At 49.8% G+C, this 13,491-nt stretch overlaps 1 protein-coding gene and 1 long non-coding RNA gene across 11 annotated transcripts in view; one reads left to right on the forward strand and one right to left on the reverse strand.

The window, feature by feature from the left end:
• LOC106026865 (uncharacterized) overlaps positions 1-13,491 on the reverse strand; it is a 44,579-nt gene that overhangs the window by 24,363 nt on the left and 6,725 nt on the right. For all 6 annotated transcript variants that reach the window (XR_010045238.1, XR_002790285.2, XR_010045242.1 and 3 more), the window contains exon 2: positions 972-1,265. This is a non-coding gene — a long non-coding RNA (uncharacterized LOC106026865). The remainder of the gene's footprint in view (positions 1-971; positions 1,266-13,491) is intronic.
• Pik3r6 (phosphoinositide-3-kinase regulatory subunit 6) overlaps positions 4,365-13,491 on the forward strand; it is a 48,557-nt gene continuing 39,430 nt past the window's right edge. For 2 of the 5 annotated variants that reach the window (XM_063242250.1, XM_063242251.1), the window contains exon 1: positions 4,365-4,694. The gene's annotated coding sequence lies outside the window, so the exon portion shown is untranslated. The remainder of the gene's footprint in view (positions 4,695-13,491) is intronic. The other 3 variants (XM_063242253.1, XM_013148729.3, XM_063242252.1) reach the window with 2 other exon arrangements.

The raw sequence follows: 13,491 nt of genomic DNA on the forward strand, positions 1-13,491 counted from the left end.
GTCCCGGAAACAAGGACAGTGACTGAGTCAGGGTGTGTCTCACATGATACGGTGCAGATGGGTGTGTGAGGACTCTTCTCCCTGCTCCACCCCAGCTAACTTAGACTGTCCCTCCTTACCAGAAAGAAACAGCGAGTGCATTTGTACGTGGCAAGAGACTTCTGGCACTTACACCCAGGGAGCTCAAAGACCTGCTTCCCAGCAGAGCCACCAAGGAGGGACCTCAGTTAGGGTCCACGGGGCTGAGGACAGGAGGGGGGTGGGCTTGGTTTCTTACCATTAAAATGAGGGCGTAAGAGGAGACCAGGTCCAATCCTTCAGGGCAGGGCTGCGGCTTCTCTGTCCCCTCCCTCTACCCAAAGACATGAGAATACAGAGTTCAGGGGAGGGACAGGGGGACTGGGGAGCCTCCAGAGGAAAGGGTCTCAAGGTTTCCCGCCAGCCTGAGGGCAGCTTTTGCAGAAGCAGACATAGATGTGTTACTAGTCCAAAGCACACGTACATTTAAATACAAGAAAAGAACGCGATTGACCTTTCTGTACTGATATAAAATGATCTCCCAGGAAACAAGGCATATGGATGAACAACTTGTACGACACGAGTTCAGATATAAATCATCCCAGGCTACTAATGGGGGTTAATTGTGTAAACAGGGTAAAGAAATTGGCACAAGGCAAAGGGAGCATATAATATTTGGGTGTCTTTATAATGAACACATATTTATATATTACTTGAGTAATTTTTAAAATATTAAAACCTGAAAATACATATATTGATAGTATTTAAACCTCCTCACCAAAAACTAAGAATGGCCGAAAGGATAAGAGGTTGCATATTAGTATAAACCTGCTTTCTATTGTTGGCTCCCCGATTTTTCCTGATTCTGAAGCACACATTCTGCAGAGCTACCCTGCTAAAAGCAGGGAAGGACATCTTCCCAGTGCACAGCCAGAGCCAACAGCACCACTTACCAGCAGATTCCCAAGTGATGGTGACCATGCTCTGGGGAGTGTGACATGGTCCTGCTTCTGTGGGCGGAGCGTTTTAAGGCTGCAGAGGATTCCAGATGCAAAGGTGCCCATCAGGTGGGTCCCGCCATGCTACTGCCTCGGGCTTCCCGGAGTGGGTTGAGCAATTTTGGAATTCAGGTTGGCTCCGCTGCAGCTCTTCCTGTGAGGCAGGTGGCCTAGAAGGTGGGGGCTCCAGCCCCTTCCACCAGAGCCGTGAGCCTTTAAACTCTGGCGTATCCAACTCCATAATCGTATCTATTAGAGGAAGTAAAATGTTCTCACTCAACAACTCTTTTCTGCCTTCTTTATTTCTCCCTGTTTTTTTAAGAATGGGTCCCGGCACTCTTTAAGAGGGCCACAGGCGTTCTGGTGTTGCTAATGAGCCTGGGAATCAAGGCTAGAAAGTGAAGATACAATAAAACTGAAGTGCTCTGAGTGCATTTTGAAGAGAACTTGCACATGTCTGTGAAAATCTAAGAGGGATGAACCAGGAGCTAGTGAGGTGCGATTACTCGGGGAGAAGACAAAAAGGGGAAAGATCCCAATTCGTGCCGTATCCCGGCCACCCCGAGGCCTGCCAGAGGAGGTGTCTAGACAACAGAAATATCCACAGAGGAATTTTGAGTAGTTGGCTAAGGGACATGTACGCAGTGTGCTTTTCTGTCATCATCTGGTGTGATGTTGGATACAATTCACATTTCTTCTTAGTCTTTGATGTGTGAGTGGGATCCTCAGAGGAGATGAATTCTAATCTGATGCCGAATGACCCCAGAGAAAGCTCCTACAGAAGGCAGAGCTGCGGGCAAAGACACAAGTGACCCTGAGTTTCCCTTGTTCAGAGCAAATCTTGACTAACTCCAGTACCCTGGCCCTCCAGGGTTCACAGAGACCAGTGCCTGGCCTTCCATCCGGCCTTGTTCACCATTGGGAGGAGGCTGAATTTCGGTGTGTGCAGGAAAAGGCCCAAGATGTGTTTTTCTGCCTAGAGGAGACTAGGGGTCTCTGCTGGAAAGAAAGAGAATGCAGCAGAAGAACCCATCCTCTGGAGAAAAGGTAGGTAACCTCCTAGCCCCAAGGTGAGTTACTCTGGATGCCCCGGCTGAGAAGAAGACCCAGCAGCTGTGACCAGTGGGGCCAGCAAAGAATGGGGGCCTCTACTGGCAGAGGGTGTTGTAACTCACTCAAAAAACAAGGCCCCATGATGAAAACCAGGGCAAGATCCTCGAGATGATAAAGAGGGCAAGACATCTTTTTTTAAAAGAAGCGCTTTTATTTTAGCTGGCCCAGCGACCCAGTGCAGATGGAATTTGCAAAGCTGTGCAACTGAGTTAGAGTTTTGACTGATTTTTATAGTTCATTTATGATTAGCTCATTGATCATTAAGTACACAGCGATGAGAAACAGAAATAAGGTGGGCCTTTGTTCCGTTTTGCTTGAGGTCAGAGGCATTTCACAGTGGGTGGTTAGCCAACTCATAGCCCTTGGTCTGCCAATTCCAGGAACATTTGTCTCTCATAAAGGGAACAGTGGTTGACACAGCATCATTTGTCTCTTACAAGGGGAGCAAAGGTTGACATTGCACACAGGTTACTTGGGGGGGGGGGCGCAACGCTTACAGAACAGCATAACACACGGTCAGTTAATCTATAACTATGTGGTTGGTTACTAGGGTAATGAGCTCAGTACAGAATGACAATACTGCTAATAACTATCCTTTTAGCTATTTTTGCTAATCACCTTTTAATCAATTATTTTAATTTTTCAGCATCTTAGTATAACAAGGGGGTGTCATGGAGGCAGAGGAGTGGTGATGGGTGAGTGAGGAGCCTCTGCTTCTGTATTTGGGCACTGATCTGTGTGGGTAGCTCTGGGTAATGTGGGATCTAGGGCAACAAGGCAGGAAAGTCCACCATCTCTGCCACTGCTGAAGGACGCGTAGGTCTCGTAGGTGGGGAAAGAGGTTCTTGGGAAAAGATGGCAGATAAGAAGGCTGGAATCAGCGCAACCTGGAGGTCCCAGCCGAAAAAGCCCCAGCTTGGGGCTTTGGAAATCAAAGAAGAGCAAAGGGCAAAGGGCAAAGGTCGGTTTCTTGGTGACCCAAGGAGCAGTGCACTGGGGCAAACAGAGGCTGAGCTTCTCTTTCTCCTCTTCTTCCTCGTGCTGGCCTTTGTCCAGGTGTGAGGCTTCAGAAACATAGGGCCCTTAGGTCCCTTTGCAAGACACAGCTCGAAGGCTGTCTGGAGTCACCCTCCCTGGCCACCCCACCCAAAGCAGCAGCAGACACGGCGGCCAATGATAACAGCACTGTGGCAATGTGAGCTTGTGATTTCCGATTCAGTTAGGCCAAAGCTGATAAGCGGAGGGGGCTGCCCGTGAGGGCCTGCTGCTGGCCACTGCAAAGCCTGAGCCTCCGGGGCTGAGGTCTCTATCCTTTATTGTGTCCTCAGCTTATTTAGTTCCTTGGTTCATTCATTTGCTTTATTTAATTTGAGCTGAGCGTTTATTTAATTTAATTTAAGCTGAGCGTCCTCATGATAGTCTCTTGTCTTGTGATGCAGAGAATAACAGATTAGCACTGGCCCCTGCTCTCCCAGAACTTATCAAGGGGACAGAGGCACTGTGATCCATTAAGATGCAAGAGAGGGTGTGAGTCTGGTCACAGAAAGGGGACAGAACACAGAGAGACCTGGGAAGGAGGTGGGGCAGCACACGACTTGCATTTCTGGACTAGCTTTTCTCAAGCGGCTTCCTCTGCAAAGTGAGAGGTCAGAATGAATCCAGTCAGGGCCCCCCAGACAAAGATGAGTGACATCCGAGCTCCAGAGCACTTCGGTTGCAAGTGGCAGGACCCCAATTCAAACAGGCTTCCTCCAACATGATGGGGAATTTATTGATTGTATAACCGATCAGCTCAAGCTCAGATATCAGGGTTTCAGGCACAGTTGAATCCAGGCATTGAAATCATGCTGTCAGCAATCATCTCTCTCCAGCCCCAACAACCTTTGCTTCTCAGGCCCGACAGGATGAAAATGTAGAGTCTAACTTTTTCAAAGTGGCCATAAGGCAGTGGCGACCACAGGTGTGGGAAAAAGTGGACCATTCATGAAATATTGACAGGACATGGTGCAGTTTAGATGCAACAGGTAAGGAAGGGAGAGGTTTCCATTTTGAGGTGAGTAGCAGAGTGGCCTGCCCTGCAGGAAATGGTGAGCTCAGTTTGTGTTTCTTGGGTCGGACGTGCTCGAAGGACCTCTGGCGGATGATGTCTGGGGTGGGGAAGGGTTAGCAGCTCAGGAGAGAGGAGAGAGGTCAGGGCTCCTGTGCCACTGCCTCGTGGGCACCAGGGTGGGTCTCTGAAGAGGTGCCCTGTGCTGCCCGATGGGGTCAGTTGCACCAGATCAGAATACAGAACCTCCAGTAACTGTCAGTGACCACAGAAAGCAGCCTCACAGCAGGATGTGTCTGGGAGGAGCTTCGAGGGCCAGTGAAGGGGAAGGAAGGGGAGGGACAGCACTGGCCTATGAAACAAACGCTAGGCTCTTTGCAAATCTGAAGCCAGCAGTCAGGCCTGAAGACCCTCGGTGCGGCTCATTCCAGACTTCTGACTCCACAGGGCTGCTAGCCTTGTGGGAGAACTCATCTGCCAGAAGACCTGGGGTGCTGAGGAGCTGTAACCAGGCCAAGGTGGGTGCTGGCTGGATGCTGGTCTCTGGGGAGGGATCCAGGAGAAATCTGAGCAGGGAAACAGCAGGCAGGGGGACTGGCAGGAAGAGCCTCAGAAGAGCCAGGTCCTCTCTGGCTCTTAGGAATGCAAGTCTGCGGTTGCTGAAACCTGTCTTCCTGAGCAGGGTTACCCAAATGTGACAGTTCCTAGGACTGCTCTGCACGGTCATGATCACTCAACCCATCGTCATACCGTAAAAGAGTGCAGGGCCCTGTAAAGAACCTCTCCTTTCTTTTCCTTGACTGCTAGCATTCTAGTGCTAATAAAGCTAAGGATCCATGCCCCTGGTGCAGCATACCCTTGTTATCTCATTTGACTGTAGTTAGCAATTGAAAAGCTTCATGCCCATTTTACAGATCAGGAGACTAGAGGCATAGAGAAGCAAAGCAACTTGCCAGAGATTGCAGGGTGGGTGGAACCGAAGCAGTCAAAGTGTATCACCTGGGTCCTTGTCTAGGACCCTTCTGGAATATCACTGGTTCATTCCTCTCCTGGATCACACTGGTCTGGCTGATTCCATCTACACTTAGGGCTCCAGAGATTCCCCATGTGCAGAGCATGGCGGAGGCCTCTCCTTTGTCTTCGAGGAGCTGACCATCCTGGGAGCAGAGGCATGGCCTGGTCTGACAGAGAAAGTACAGTGCCCTGGAGTACCCAGGAAGGCAGGCTGTGTGGCTGGTGAGGGAGAGAGGTGTCCCGGGGTGGCCTCAGGGAGGGACCTGGGAACGGGGGCACTTGAGCTGAGGCTTCAGAGAGGGAAGGGCCTGGTTGCAGAAGTGAGGGACGGGAATCCCAGCAGAGGGGGACGGAGCAGGCGAACCCAGAAGCAGGAACGGGATGCACAGGTCAGGACCAGGGACGGACAGCGAGGGGCTCCCTTTGGCTGCTAAAATGTCGAGTTAGGGGAGCCCTCGCAGGCACAAGCCTGCCTATTCCTTCATCAGCCCTGGGTGGTTTTCAGATATTACCTCCTTTGGCCCTCATGACAGCCCTACGGGGTAGATACTGCTCAGATTTGCTTTAAAAATAGAGAACTGAGGCACAAAGGTTTTAAGCAACTGACCCAAGAGGCTCTAGCAACAATGCAGATGAAATCTAGGCGATGTGGCAGGGGACACTGTGCCACCCTGCCTCTCCCTGGGGACCACTACTGCTGTGCGGTCTCCCGGAGCAACCAGGCTAGGCTAGCGTGAGGGACAGGAATTCTAGGATGTCCTCCTGCAGTCCTGGCCTCTCGGATCCTGCTGGGCTCCTGTCCCCGGGAACAATGCCTCCCACCCCGCGCCATGGGCTCCTATCCTTCCAGGTGTTTCCTTCCTGGCCAGAGGCAGACCCAGCTGAGGAAATCAGGGCCAGCCAAGAGAGCAGGGCTCTCCTTTCCATCCCCCACAACCTGTGAATCCTCCGGGGCCTCCTGGGGGTGAGCCTGAGGGGATCACCTGGACTCAGCTCAGCCTCCCACAGGCCCGTGCTCTAAACCCCTTGCCTGGCAAGTCTGATTGTCCTGGAGCCCTGGAGTGAGGCCATTCTGTGGGAGGGGAAGGAGAATAGCTTCGAGGAGGTGAAAGAGCGGATGACAAGTGACACAGACCTCTGTGTGCAGACTGGTGGGCAGGATGGAGGGGTCTGAGTCCAGGCCCGGAAGCTCCCTGACTTCTCGGGATTGCTCCTGCAGGGGTGGCCACAAGGAAGCAGGGTGTGGGGGGCACCCTTCTGTCTGAACCTTCTGGCCCCAAGGGCAGGAATGCAGTCTGGGGAGGGCAGGGAACCGTCAGACCCCTGCAACTCTGCAACGCTGAGATGGGGGCCCTGAGCCGGGCCCCTTCAGATCTATCTGCCTCCAAGCTGTCTCTGCAGTCTTTGTGTGACCAGGAAATCGTCTGCTCCTGTCACACGCCAAGTACAGATGTGATCAGGCTCCCTCGGGCCCATTTGACCCACAAGGGAGTGACCTGCTCTGTGTGTAGCTGCCCTGAGGACCGGTCATGGCTACTGTTTTGAATTGCAGAAAAGACGGTCTCTGAATCTCCATTCATTCCTGCATTTGTTCATTTGGTTGTCCATTTTTTGCCTCTGATACCATCCCTCTGAGGAAGGACCTCCTTGTCCTACTTCGAACTAACACGTTAACCTGCCCCGTCTGCAGAGTCAGGCAGAGGAATAGGCTGCAGAGTCAAAGGCCCCATCATCACTGCACGATGAGCAGAGCGTCCCGATCTCTGGTTTCTCTGGTCACCCAAGTCCTACGCAGCAGCACAGAGCCCACCCAAATGGGAGTCAGGCATCACCGCGGATGAGCCCCGAGCTTAGGAAACCCTGGGCTTTCACTGTCAGCATCCCTACTACGATGGGTAGCATATACATCTGCCCTCTACGCTGGAGGGAAAGCACTCTGCCTGTCTTCCAAGGGTACATAAATATTCCTTTAATTATTTGGGGATAGCAGGAATTGAATTTAGGACCTCATATTTGCCAAGCAGGTGCTGTGCTGCTGAGCTACATAAATATTCCTGAAAAGATGGTGCAAAAACAGTCACACCTCCTATTCGCCTCCCGCCCCCCGTCTCTGCTGCTCTCTGAGGGGCCATTTCTCCTGCAGGAATGGCATGCCCCCCCCCCCCGTCTCAGGGTTCTACTCAAAGTCACATACACCCCACCCCAGCAAACATGGGGAGATGTTGGCTGAAGGGTACAAAATTTCACTTCCGAAGAACAGAAGGTATTTGAGATATTTTGCACAGCATGCTGACCGTAGTTAATAATGATGTCGTGTTCATATTTGGCCCCTGATTTATGATGACTCAGCTTAGGATATTTTAGCTTTACAGCAGTGCAAGCCATACCCACACAGCCACTCTGGCTCTCACGCTGGGAACAGTACTGAGTTCGGTGAGATAGTCAACACTTTAGTATAGAATGGGCTTTGTGATTTGGCCCAAATATAGGTTAATTCAAGGGTTCTAGGCTCAGCCACAATGGCTGGTAGTTTAAATACGTTTAATTGGCAATGTATGATATTCTCAAACTTGCAAGTTTATCGGGATGTCACTTCTCTGTACATTGATACGCATCTGTATTTACAAATTGCGAAGAGACTAAATTTCAAATGTTCTCTCCACAAAAAAGATATGTGTCACACAGGAACTCATGTCTGCCTGTAATCCCCTTGGTAGACTGAGGAAGGCCAGTCATGAGTTTAAGGCTGGGCAGGCAACAGAGTGAGACCCTGTCTCAAAAAAAATAAAAGTTAAGTTAAATGATGAATATGTTAATTAGCTTGATTTGCAAATTCCACGCCATGTACATATATTATAACATAACCCATAAAGATATACAAAGTAACCCATAAATACATACACAAATTTTAAAATATAAAATAACTCCCAAATATCCCTCCCCATCTCTGGGACTTTTTCTCAGTTCCCTTCCCAACTTGTTTTAATAGCATTTGTTATCATTTAACATACAGTTTAAATATTTGGTTTGCTGCCCGTCTCCTCCTGCACCCACTAGTACGCATGCAATCTTTGAGAACATGTATCTTTGTCTGTCTTTATATCCCCAAGTCTGGAGCCATATCTGGCATATAGAAAGTGCTAAATGTCTGTTGAATGACTAGTTGAATTCATCTATTTATTTAGTCTGCAGTTGGAAACCTGGCTTTCCTACCTTTTCCTGCTGCACAGTGTCTGAGAAATGATGGAGGGCTACTGTGTAAGTGAACCGGTGAGTGTAGGGTGCAGGGGTGTAAGGTGAGAGGGCAGAGGTCAGGCTACTCGGGTTCATCCCCATGCCTGCTTCCGGGCTTCCCGCTGGCTGGCTGTGGACAGAAGCTGATGCTGGTTCTCCTGTGCCACAGCCCTCCTGTGGTTACTGGGACAACTGGGAGAGGGAAGGTCACTAGCCAGGGTCTGACAGGCCATGGGATTGGTCAGTGCCTTGCACGTTATTTGGAGTTAAAGAGCACCCGCCACTGTAGCCGGGTTATCCAAAATGGGGCTGAGACAGATCAGCCACCAGGTTTTCCTGGGTGGCACAGACAGGGTCAGGGAACGGGGTTACAATGGTGCACACAGCAGAATCCTTGCCTGAGTTCCCTTCGAGGAGCTGCATTCAAGTGGGGGCAACTCGTCAGTCAACAAACAGTACAATACATCAGGTGCTGTGGAGAAGCACAAAGATGAACCATAAATGTTTGCTGAGTGACTTATATGGCTCCATCAGCAATCTTGATGCCCAGATCAAAGCAGGAATCCTGTAATTAACTCCTCACTTTGAGAGCTAGGACTTCAACCCTAATATAAACTTGCAGGTGGCCACTGTGTCTGCCTTCAAGAGCCCAGTGGGTGGAATAAATTGTAACACAAACAAAATGACAGTGCTCGTGCAGTGGGGACCAACCCAGCTCTGCGTCATGGATCCGGAAGATGAGACCCTGGGAGTTCAGTGGCTTTTTACCAAGTCGCCAGTTAGTCCTTTTAAACCAAAGCTTGACTTTTGATTTGTACGTGAAATCTGGCTTTCAAGTGTTGGCCAGAGATTCAGGTGTCCAAAATCTGTGGGGTTCCCCTGGAAGGAGGTTTGCTTTTGCCTGTACAGCCAGGGAGGCTTTGGGGGTTTTATCATACATGTGGCTTCTAAACTGAATTTTAGCCTTGTGCTCAGCCGTGCGCAGTCCCAGGGTTTTCCCGTGCAGATCTGTGAAATCAGAAGTCTTGTGATTGTGTTAGTCAGGGATCTCTAGAGCAACAGAGCAGAGGCTGAGAAGGCCCAGGAGAGCACATCACGATGTTCTAGCCTAAGTCTAAGGCCCAAGAACCAGGCAGACTCAGTCTGGCTGAAGATCTAGCAGACAGAGCACTGATGTCCCAGACGGGAAATAGGAAAGCAACAGACAGCTCAAGTTCACCCTACCCCTGCCTTTCCATTCATTCAGACTCTCAAGGACTGGAAGGCGCCCACCCGTGCTAGTGAGGTGGAGTGTCTGTATTCAATCCCTGATTCCAACGCTAATCTCTTCCCCAGACTCAGCGAGAGTGTAGGTGTTGAACATACCCCCCAAAGGCCCATGTGAGAAAGGCTGGTCCCCAGGGTGACACTACTGGGAGGTGGTGGGGCTCAGAGGGAGTTCTTAAGGTCACCGTGGGTGTGCCCTTGCAAGGGACTATGGAACCCTGGCCCCTTGCTCTTTCTCCTTACTCCCCGGCCTGTGAAGTAAGTGGGTTTGTTCCACTCTGTGCTCCCGCCATGATGTGTGGCCTCACTACAGGCTCTAACCAAAAGGTCATGGAGGAGTGGAACTCCCAGAACTGAGATAGAGTCAACCCATCTTTTGTGAGTTACCTCAGGTATTTCATTATAGCAATGGAACGCTGACTCACCCACAACTGCCCAGACATACCCAGAAAAAACGCTTTATCAGGTGTCTGGGCATCCTCCCATTGGTCAAATCAAGTTGACACATGAAATTCACCATCATATCCAGGTGTGATGCTGCACACCTGAAATCCCAGCTTCTTGGAAGCTTTTAGTCAAGCGGATGGTAAGTTTGAGATAAGCCAGGGCAATTTAGCAACTTAGGGAAGCTGTATCTCAAAATAAAAATGACTGGGATTGTAGGCTAGTGGTCGAATGTCCTTGTGTTAGGTTCCCAGTAACACACACACACACACACACACACACACACACGCACGCACACACACACACATGCATGCACGAACACACATTAACCATCACAAGCATGCTGTAGACATCAGATCTATGACTATTTGCAATAGGCTAATGGTGGGCCAAAAGTGTACAAAGCCGTTTTGTAACAAAACTCTTTAGCAAGTTCAGCCACACTGTGGTCAATAAACAGTTACAGGCTGGTAGACCAGTAGCCCACGAGGGGTGCCTCACTCACCTACAGATTCTCAGGTCTGCCACATGGAGAGGGTGCACAATGCTCTTTGAGTTACTCAACAACCCTGTAGCCAAAACACTGCCGGGAACTAACACCCATCCCGCACTGGGCCAGTAGATGCTCTGAGTCCAGGAATGCTCTTTCTGTGGTTGGTTTCTCAGGGTTCAGTTCTGTATTTCACATTCAAGATGATCGTGTATGTTTATCGGGTTTCTCAGCCTTTGGTTGATTGGCAGCTGGGTAGGAGAAGAGCAGAGATCTCAGGCAGGACCGCAGCCAGTTCAGACGACGCTTTGTCCAAATCAGAAAATGGGACCTACTGCACAGACAGTGTCTCCTGGGATGGGTGAATTCACAACCTTGCCTCCCCTGGTTGGGTCAGTTACCAAAGGGCCAGGGGAGCACTGGGCTGGGCAGGAGCTCCCACTGGCTTCCTGTGTGCAGGATGTCAGCACTGTTGAAATGAGGATTCAAACGCTAGGGAGAAAGAGTGGGCGCCATTCCCTGCCAGATGGCGCCTGTCCCCGCCTATGAACGGCTCAGCAGGCTTCACTGTGCTGTGGCCGCGCCATTGACAGCTGCCATCAAGACCCCTGGGGAAGCATTCAGAGGCATGGCCTGGTGTTTAAGAGGATGGTTTTATTCCGCTTCTCATTCTGGAAGTGAAAACAAATGAGGCTGATGTGTTTTGAGAATGAGCTGGGTTCTGCGCGTTTCCATTTCCTGTCTCCATGTGAGCTGGCCCCTTGTGGTCAACAGCCCCAAAAGACAGGAAATCAGACAGCAGAGGTCCACTGTAGGAGGGGCAGGGGACCAGCACACAGCTCCCCCAGCACCTGCACAGAGAGATACAAGTGCTGAACAAATGTTTGATGAGTGAGTGCATGAATAGGTAAATAAATTTTCAGAAAGTCAGGCAGCGTTCCGAAAAATCAGAAGTCCTTATATAGCGATTGTTAAGGCTTCTTACAATTTTGCCTACAATTGAAAATTAGCTTTGAAACATCCTCACCTGTCCCCAGTAGCTCCCTAGCTATATACTTCTCTTTCAGTCTTTGTCTGATCCCCCCTGTATGGACATTATTTATGTCTTCATTAGGCAGAGAGGGCTCCTGAGGTCCGGAGGCGAGGGAGGCAGGGACCCAGAAAGCAATCGCAGGTTGAGTGCTAGTCCTGGTTCCATTATCCAGGGACCGTGTGACTTTTGGCAAGATTCTTTACCTGTCTTCATCCATCAAATATCTGCAAAGTATGCTCACGGTCTCCTGGGAGCCAGCGCTGCCCTAAGTCCTGGGCACGCTGCTGCACACAAGACACGGCAGGACTCAGGTTGACAGAGTGCAAACCCTAATCATTAGGCAAGAAAACTTATCAGGACCCAGAACAATTCCCAGTGCTGACCAAGGCTGTGGATGAAACTGAAGCAAAGCGAAAACACATGACTTCAAAGGCTATTTCTGGACGGGGCGGTCAGGAAAGGCCTTTCCGAGGAGGGGACAGTCAAAACAAGACCTGAATGCTGGGAAGGAGGCAGCCGCATCGGTGGTGCTCCGGGCAGAGGCAGAGGAGCTGGTACAACCTGTACAACGCCCTGGGGAGTACGGCCTGGGGAGTGTGATGCATTGCACTGTGAGGCTGGGCGGGAATCAGGGCAGCTTGCAGGGAGGATGCGAAATATGTTCTTTACTAAAAGACCCAGGAGAACCTATTGGAGGGCTTTAATCAGGGGATGGGTTTCAGGGGACAAAATCAAGCTGCAATACCTGTCGGGGGTCCTGCTTCCATCTGGGCAAGAGACGCTGGTGTCTGACCTGGTGAGCTGGAGTAGGTTAGCATTGCATCGGTAATACAGAAGGACCTGGGGACCCTGGTTTTAGCCTCCGTCCCCCATCGCTCTATGTGGGGTTAGAATCTAACTCTGCGCTGTGCCCAGCTGCCGGTGGGGGTTCTGATCACACTACGTGGCCATTTTCAGCTCCTCCACTTAGACTGGGAAATCCCCGGGTTGACCAAAGTCTTTCATTCTTGGTCAGATTTTCACAGTTCATGCTTTTTTTTTTTTTTTTTTTTTTTTTGAGATGGAATCTCACTGTGTGGCCCAGGCTGGTCTTAAACTGCTGGTCTCAAGTGACCTGCAACCCTCAGCCTTTGAGCAGATGGAACAACAGGTGTGCACGACCACGCCTGGTCCAGGAAGCAAGTCAAAAAAGAATGTCATGAATGGTGGACACACTACTTTGCTAGTGGACTTCTGACCATCCAGTATCTTACTTTCTATCTGATGCTTTGGGGAAGGAGGAGGCTGAGGCTCAGAGAGGTCTGTGATGGACCCTTCCAGGCCAGCACTAGGATAATCGGATTCAAACTCAGTTCTTTGGAATTAAGGAAGAGAGTAATAATTATTTTAAAAGATTTGATTTTCATTCCGATATTAAGTTACACAGTGTAATGCAGAGTCAGTGTTCTTGAATTGGGTGGGTGGGCTCGTGAGAGTTCGTAACTGACATATGCATTAGCTTTCTTCTTTTATGTGTGACATTCAATTGCATGGTAAAAATAAATACAGTCAGACATATTTATACTAAGAAATCAAGAAATGTAGAAATATATTAAAATTAAATTCTCTGTAACCCTACCGCTTATGAGTAACTTTCTTTGTTGCTGTCGTATTATAATTTAGTATGTACCATTAGAACGTAAGACACACAAAGAAGTAAAAACTTAAAACTAAGGAAACACAATCTGACCTATCTTATCACTACTAATTTTACCGTAAGCAGTGTGAGCCCTCTAACATCCCTTTCTTGTAATTGTTTGGCTAGTCCAGTTCCTTTGCCTTCCCTATAAATTTT

Source organism: Cavia porcellus, unplaced genomic scaffold (assembly GCF_034190915.1).
Source record: "Cavia porcellus strain 051 isolate PalLab524CR breed Dunkin Hartley unplaced genomic scaffold, mCavPor4.1 scaffold_32, whole genome shotgun sequence".
NCBI classification, from domain to species: domain Eukaryota; kingdom Metazoa; phylum Chordata; class Mammalia; order Rodentia; family Caviidae; genus Cavia; species Cavia porcellus.